Source organism: Monodon monoceros, unplaced genomic scaffold, assembly GCF_005190385.1.
Source record: "Monodon monoceros isolate NGI ecotype Baffin Bay Population unplaced genomic scaffold, NGI_Narwhal_1 Super_Scaffold_20, whole genome shotgun sequence".
Lineage (NCBI taxonomy): Eukaryota > Metazoa > Chordata > Mammalia > Artiodactyla > Monodontidae > Monodon > Monodon monoceros.
In genome coordinates, this window is record NW_021703777.1 from 115,988,673 (window position 1) to 115,997,166 (window position 8,494).

Consider the following 8,494-nt stretch of genomic DNA (forward strand, 5'->3'; position numbering starts at 1 on the left):
TCAGCTACATTTTAGATTTTAAACTTAATTTAATTATTATAGCATATCAGGCAGTATACATTTAATTTAATGAAATTAACACTTAGGTTTATACAATAGCTTTCTTACTCAGATCCCAATGATTTTCAGAATCCAGAGATTTCCAAGCTGAAATTCTTCATTTTCATGGAACTCTTGTAGCTAAATTTATATATGGATTATTTCTTCCTTGACAGACACACACATTCACTATAGTATGAAAAAAGAGTCTGAAAGAAAATATAGTGAAATGTATATCTTTGGGTGATGGGTAGATTTGAGGTGGCTTATTAAATCTTCTTTACTGTATAGTATAGGCTTTATGATTCTTTTATAGTTAGGAAAAACATAAATATTTTCAGTTTCAAAAAAACATACAATTCCAGCATAGGTGATATGTAATTTGACAATATTTTTTTTAAGATTATTTTTTGATGTGGACCACTTTAAAAGTCTTTATTGAATTTGTTACAATATTGCTTCTGTTTTATGTTTTGGTTTTTTGGCTGTGAGACATGTGAGATCTTTACTCCCCAGCCAGGGATCAAACCCTCACCCCCTGCATTGGAAGGCGAAGTCCTAACCACTGGACTGCTAGGGAAGTCCCTTGATAATAATTTTATAATATAGTTTGACAATAACTTTTTCTTTTCTCTTGAAATTATGTAAAACCTGTAGGGGCAAATACCCTGTTCTTTCCTTGGCACTGCTGATTTGTCCATACTGTTGAAATAAACCACTCAGTGGAAGGTATACTTTAATGACTGTAAACTATAAGGAGTACATTAAAGCATCCCAGGAATGACCCCAAATAACAAACAGTAAACATGGTAAACAGAAATTGTATCTATCCAGGATTTCTCAACCCTTTTACACTATGAAAAATTACTGAAGGCCCCCAGAGAGCTTTTGTTTATGTAGCTTATATCTATGAGTATTTATCATATTAGATATTAAATCTGAGAAATCTTTGAAATATTTATTTATTAATTCACTTAAAATAATAATGAATACCAATTATGTGTTAAAATACATAATATAGATTTTTCAGAATAACAACAAGAAGTAGTGAAAAGTGGCACTGTTTTACGCTTTTGTAAATGTCTTTAATATATGCCTTAATAGAAGACAGCTGGATTCTTTTATCTGCTTCTGCATTCAATTTGTTGCAATATGGTATTTAGGTTGAAGTATATGAAGAAAACTTGGCTTCATGCAAATATGTAGTTGGAAAGAGGATAATTTTAATAACTTTTTCAGCTAATTGTGGATATTCTTCTTTAATATTACGCCAAATGTCAACAAGTAATAGTTTGTTAGAGACTAGTTGCAATGTGAAATCTGAAACCACATCGATAAACTTTTAATACTTTTGAGCTTGGCCTATTTCTCAAGGAAGGTTTCTGAAAGAAGTCTGACTTTTGATTTTAAGAATAATGAAGTATAATATCCCAATAATAATAAAACAATCCCAAGAGAATTCCAAGGATATTTTAATGATTAATTTGCATCCAAGTGTTTTCTAAAACATTTGAGCACCACTCAAATCTCTGAGCTTGATTTCTCAATTCTTAGATACATCAACTTTAAAGTTTACTATTTGTTGCATAGATGAGGTCTTAAAGCCTTTGCTTTTCATCTCTTTGGAGGTAACTTTAAATATGTGAACTCATCGGATGTGAGCAGTGTAGGAATACAGTAAAGGCCTGATCAGTGTCTGCTGGCATGGTATTCTGTTGCAGAGCTCACTGTAAGCATGAACACAAGTATCTCCAGACAAAACCTTTGCTTGAGCCCTGAGAACCAAAATACTGATTTCCAAAAGAAAATATTTGTTTCAGTCGTGACAGATATTTTTATGGCAGAAATTGAAGGCAAAATACACATTCTGCATTATGACACTCATACGTCAGATCTTATTAAAAGTAATTTAGAATGTTCCTACACATTGCTTTTGATGATGTCTCTTTTCTTTGTAAACATTTCTACAAAATGTCTCAACAAGAAACCTATTATAAAAACTTCTTAAAGTCCTCCTTCCTTCAAAATGAGGTCTAGTTGACTTCACTAGGAAATGTGGATGACATGTTTTCATGTTCTTTTTTTAATGGCAAAAACAATGATGTCACTCTTTACAAACAAGTCCAATAGCAATGCTAGAGAATTCCTGCAGATGTGGCTATCAAATATATTCAAGATTCCAAGGAAACCATCCTTTATCCTCCCTACTCTCCCAGAATAGGTCAGATTCTCCTAATGTGCACTCTCATTCCTACAATCTTGGATTTCCCCATATTGCACTCATTGCAGTTGCTAATTACTTCTTTGCACAATCAGTTGATTAATAACTCCTCTCACTATACTGTTAGCTCCAAGAAGGAAAGGTCTGAGCCAGATTTTCCATCTCATCCCCAGGACCTCCAGCACGGTCTTTGGCACGCAATGGGAACTCTTTAACAGTTGCAGAATATATGATAGAATACTTCGGAGCATTTAATGCACTTTGGAGTCCCCAGAGTATTTTCCTATACCTTTTATATTTCGGGATTCTTCATCCTTCTTGAAATTGGCTTTTGTGATAAATCTGAGTTCTCATTTCTTTCTCACCTCATTGATTGTTCCATTTTTGTCTTCCTTCATGGCTTTTGTTTTAATTTCTAGTTCTTTAAGGCAAGCATGAAGTTCTGTCTTGCCCTTTACTATTGTTCTCTTTTATACACTTTCTCTCAGTTACCCATAACCTCTGAGATTCTCAAATCTAAATCCCTAATCCCAATCTCTCCCTCAAACCATGGTTTTGCACCTTCCAGGTAGTCTCTCTACATTTCCAACCAGATATTCATCTTTAAAGCCAATAGATCTCTGACTAAATTCATCATCTTTCATCCTACTTCAATTGTCTCCTGTGCTTCTCTGCGTCCCGGCAGTTACGTTTGTGCCGCCTTTATCTTTGCTTTCACTGAGTCCTGTCAGGTCTCTATCTCACTCAGAGTCCATGTTTTCATCCCAGTTACCATCACATTAGCTCACACCTTGGCTTTTTCATGTCTGTCCTGTTGTAATAGCATTTATACTCCCCCTTCTCTTTGCTGGTTCTTTTGGTTTTAATACATCTTGTATACTGGTATGAGAGTAACTTTTCCCACAGAATTTTTCTCTTAAAAACTTTCATTCAATTAATAATTTGAACTTTGCCTGGGCATTTGATGGTATTAAGGAATTTTAAAATAAATTTATTTACTTATTTATTTATTTATGGCTGTGTTGCTGCACACTGGCTTTCTCTAGTTGCGGCAAGCCGGGGCTACTCTTCGTTGCAGTGCACGGGCTTCTCATTGCAGTGGCTTCTCTTGTGAGCATGGACTCTAGGTGCATGGGCTTCAGTAGTTGTGGCATGTGGGCTCAGTAATTGTGGCTTTTGGGCTCTGGAGCACAGGCTCAGTAGTTGTGGTGCACGGGCTTAGTTGCTCTGAGGCATGTGAGATCTTCCCAGACCAGGGCTCAAACCCACGTGCCCTGCAGTGGCGGGCGGATTCTTAACCACTCCACCACCAGGGAAGTCCCAAGGAATTATTATTTTTAGATCTGATAGTGGTTTTGAGGTTGTATTAGAAAGGAAAAGAGGCCCTTATCTTTTATGCATACATACTGAAGTATTTATGAATAATTGATATGATCCTTGGATTTGATTCAACTCATATGGAGTGAGAAAACATGGATGGGAGTGTAGATAGATAGGCCAGAGTTGATGCTTACTCAGACTAGTTGATGGGCACATGGAGGTTCACTATACTGTTCCTTATAATCTTATATATGTTTGAAATTTTGCATAATAAAAATTATTTTAAGTCAACTCTTTAGTTCTTTAAGTGCTCGTAAAATAAAGTCCAAACTCTTTATTTAGGAATAGAAAGCCACAAGCCAATCCCAGTCTATCCTCCCAGTGTCATTGGCCAGTGCCTCCCACATATATCCTTTGCTCATGTGGCAGATTAGCAGACTCTTCGTTGTGTGTGTGACCGTCTTTCCCCAATCCTCTGCGTTCCTGTACACTTCTTACCATGAGCACCTTGGCTGCAGGATTGCCTTTAGTCTAGGTATAAGGTAGTTTGCAAGAGCTGTACATCGCTATAAAGCCATCAACCAATGACAAAGAGGGTTGGTGATTAAATTCCCCAGCTGTTTTCTCTTTTGGGTGGATCCCCCAGAAGTCTCCAATGGACTTGAGTTCCAGTTGCCCACTCTGGTATCTTACTGTTGAACACATTAGTATTGCTTTCCTTCCCTTCTCGGTCTCACCTCTCCACTTCTGTACTGGATCAGTTGCATCGAGTCCTAGTTTCAGGCTCTCCTGGGGGGTCGCCAATCTCACCCAGCTGTTAACTTGTCTGGTTCTGTGCCTTTGTTCAAGCCACGCTCTTGGCATGCATGCCCCTCCATACCTATTACTTGTATCATTGCCTTTTCTAATCTTAAATTTTAAAACAATACTAGTTTTAGAAAACTTTGAATATATAAACATTACAGAGAAAACAAAAACCATTCATGGTTACAACACCCCACAGATGGACATTTTCTTTAGTCTTTTTCTGTGTGTGTGTCTGCAATCATCTGACCATTTTCCTGGGGCTTGAAGATCCACTTCCAGGATGGCTTACTCACATGGTTCTTGGCAGGATCCCTTGGTTCCTCACTGACTTTGGCAGAAGGTTTCGGTTCCTTGCATATTGGCCTAAAAGGGCATCCTGAGTGTTCACACAACATGGTAGCTGGTTTCAGCAGGGAACATGATTTAAGAGAGAGAGCAAGAAGAAAGTTACAATATCTTATTATGACTTACCCTTGAAAGTAACCTACCACTTCTGCCTTATTCCATTGGTCACACCAACGAACCCAGATACAAAGTAGGAGGAAACTATATAGGAGCGTGAATATTATGAGGCTGGGAACATGAGGGCATCTTTGAAGCTGGCTAGCAGAGCTAGTTTGTAATCTGGAGCTGCTTTGGGGGTTTTCAAAAACTGCCATTAGGGCATACCTTTTTTATGTCTTTCTAGCCTGGCCTCTGAAGAGGAATCATTTCATGTCCGTTTTCACTGTGTCTCACCTGCCTCTTTAAGATCTCAGACTTACTTTTAGTTCTATTTTAATGATACTGTTTTTCTTTGTTGTTACTATTCTGAAAATTTTCCAATTCTGCGAATAAGACTCAGGCATCTTTTTCAAACCACTCCCATTTCTTCCTAATTTATATATTTTTTAGTATTTATTTATTTATTTCATTTTGGGCTGTGTTGGGTCCCAGTTGCGGCATGCAGGCTCTTCGTTGCGGTGCACAGGCTTCTCTCTCTAGTTGTGGCATGCAGGCTCTAGAGTGCATGGGCTCTGCAGTTGCAGAACAGGCTCTCTAGTTGTGGCTTGCATGCTCAGTAGGCGTGGTGCACGTGCTTAGTTGCCCCACAGCATGTGGGATCCCATTTCCCCATCAGGGATCGAACCCATGTACCCTGAATTGGAAGGTGGATTCCCAACCTCTGGACCACCAGGGAAGTCCCCCATTTCTTCCTAATTTCTAAAGCATATCTGATTTCTAGATTTAGAATGTTCCAGAAACATCCCTGTTAAATCACTTTCTTAGGCTTTGTTGCCTTATTTTCAGGATTGTTTCTTTACCTTAAGAAAAGAAGATGAAATAGTATTTTTATTATAACAGCTCCCTCCATTTTTAGTTGTTCATTGATAAAATCTATCACTCTTCCCTTGGTGAAATAATAGTTTGGGTCTCATATCTAAAACTACCATCAGAATCTGTGTATTAAAGACAGTCTGTGTTATAGTGGTGAGAGGGTAAATTTTGAGGCCATAGGCAAAGCTGCATGACTCCTAAAGTGAACCCTTTCACAGATTTCTCCTTGGCCCTGAGTATAGTTTAAAGCAGAATAAGAAGGAAAATTATCAGGGCAGCTGAATTACACCTGCCCGTCGAGGGCCTGCACTAGGAATTTAAAACTAAGACTCCACCCATTAGTATTATGGCCCTTATGGAACTTTGTTGCCTTTGGATTTAAGTCATGAAGATATTTTCTAATAATTTATCCAAGCATTTCACATTCATGAAATTATTTATTTTAGCGATAATGTAAAGTTTACAGCATAACATTAAATTTAATTAAACCTTCAAAACAACGTAAATAGACATTACAATTAAAATAAAACTATGACAGGATGTACATGATGGTCAGCAGGGAAAACTTGTTCTACAACTATTTTATAATTGAGCTATAAAATTAGTTCAAATACTACACTTGTTTTTTCAGTACCTATCAATAAAAATTGCAGAGTTTTGTCATTTGAAGATTGTAATTCATGATTGAACATAATAAGGAGTCCTTAATGGGGGATGTGCCTTTTCTTAAATGTCCCATTTTTATAACTCTGGACCCTCAACATTCTTCAAATGCAGCACTCATTTTCCTGCTCTCGTTTCTTCACTTTGAAGGCTAATTTGTTAGCTTTCTTCTCTGCTCTCTGTTCCCTGTGCCCTTCTTTTATAACTTGCTTTCTTGCTCTTTTCTTTGCTTTCATTTTTAGAATGTGGTTGAGTTGATACCTTAAGTAGATCATTGCCATTAATCATCTATACTTATTAACTTGTTCTGCTGTGAGTCCTTTCTTTGGTAAGCCATTGAGAGGTATTCCTGTTCTATTAAATACTTGGATTTGTTTGGGCTTTGGTTAATATTTGATAAGCTAAGGATGGTTGAATAAATGTGAGCATGTGCTACAAATGAATTCACAATCCCACTTCTCTTTTGCTTCTTCTAGAACTAGAGAAACCATCTCTTCTTCCTCAGACTCATCAATATCATTAACTGGCAGACCTTCATCCTCAGAGTCTTAAAGTGTATTCAACTTCATACAATTCTCTGCCTTCTCTTTGCATTCGTCATTTAAAACTTCATGTAACCGATTGCTATCTATTGATACATTAATGGAACCCTCCAATTTGGCATTATCTGGCGCTCCAATCTTGTTATTATCTTAATTGCTTGTAAAACTTCTCAAACTGCTCATGTAGGGTCAGCTGCTCATTTCTTCTCGCGACTGAGGAAGTAATAGAATTCTCTATGAAGTGACTTTTTATTTCTTCTTCCTAAAAAATGGCTTCCTATGACTTCATGAGGTTTGCACAGGCAGACGAATCATCTTCATTTGAGAATGGGCTTTAAAAATCATAGTCATCGGGCTTCCCTGGTGGCGCAGTGGTTGAGAGTCCGCCTTGCCGATGCAGGGGACACGGCTTCGTGCCCCGGTCTGGGAAGATCCCACATGCCGCGGAGCGGCTGGGCCCGTGAGCCATGGCCGCTGAGCCTGCGCGTCCGGAGGCTGTGCTCCGCAACGGGAGAGGTCACAACAGTGAGAGGCCCGCGTACCGCAAAAAAAAAAAAAAAAAAAATCATAGTCATCATTCCTCCCTATCACTTTCCCTCCCGTCCATATCTTTCCACTCACTGCCATTTTCAGCTTTAGATTTCTTTCCATCTATTCCCTCTTCCTCTCTTGTTCCTCATCAGCCTGAAGGATAAAATCATTTTTACATAGATGCTGGATAACAAAGTCGAAATCATCACCAAGAGCTGCAACAACGTCAGGATCCAAATCCAGTTGAGGACCCAAAATAGCAGCTGTTTTATTTACCAGTTCAATACCTTCCTTAAATTCTGATGCAAACTCTGATTAAGGCAAAGTAAATCCATGGCCTAGAATTATTAAAGTTTCCTCTTTCTCATCTCTCCTGTTACGCTGAAGGTATTTTGAATTTAAGCACATAGGGCCCAGATGATTCTTTCAAGTGCCGTAGGTAGTTATAATCATTGTCAAAGAACTCTTCATAACTTCCTCTGTTTTGCTCACATTCTTCATTTATTTTGTGTAGGCAACAGAACCCTCTGGGGTGCATTTTCATCTGCTACTAAAGACTCTTTGACTAGAATGGACCATGTGGAAAAGACACAGTTTTCCTCTCTCTAAAGAGCTTTCCCCCCCATTCTGTTGCTGTGTGGGGCTCACACCAAGAACAGTGACCTGAGGGTCCCAGAGCAGGTGACACATCTTGGAAGTGGACAAAGCCTACCTAGTAGCCACGTCTTAAGGCCATGCCATACATCTACTCTTGGACTTCACACTGCAGGTCTGAAGAATTGGCTCAGAGACACAATAAAAGCTGCAAATATTATTCCACCCAACAATGCTGAAAAACACTTAATCCCTGCCTCAGCTACACCTGCAAGGTCAGCCAAAGCTGTCAAAAGAGTCTCAAGTTACCTGTCTGACTCTGTGCCCCACTCAGGCTTGAAAACCCACATGGCCTAACACAGTAAAGCCCCAGCCTTGATCAAAACACTGGTTTCCCATGCTATTTTGTCCCCTCCCTCATCCATTTCTTATTTATTTCTCAAGGTTGCCTGCCCATTTA

The 8,494-nt window shown here is 38.5% G+C and overlaps 1 pseudogene; it reads right to left on the reverse strand.

Annotated features, from left to right (window-relative positions):
• Nucleotides 1–6,471: 6,471 nt before the first annotated feature.
• Nucleotides 6,472–8,130, reverse strand: LOC114902461 (annotated as a pseudogene).
• Nucleotides 8,131–8,494: the final 364 nt, after the last annotated feature.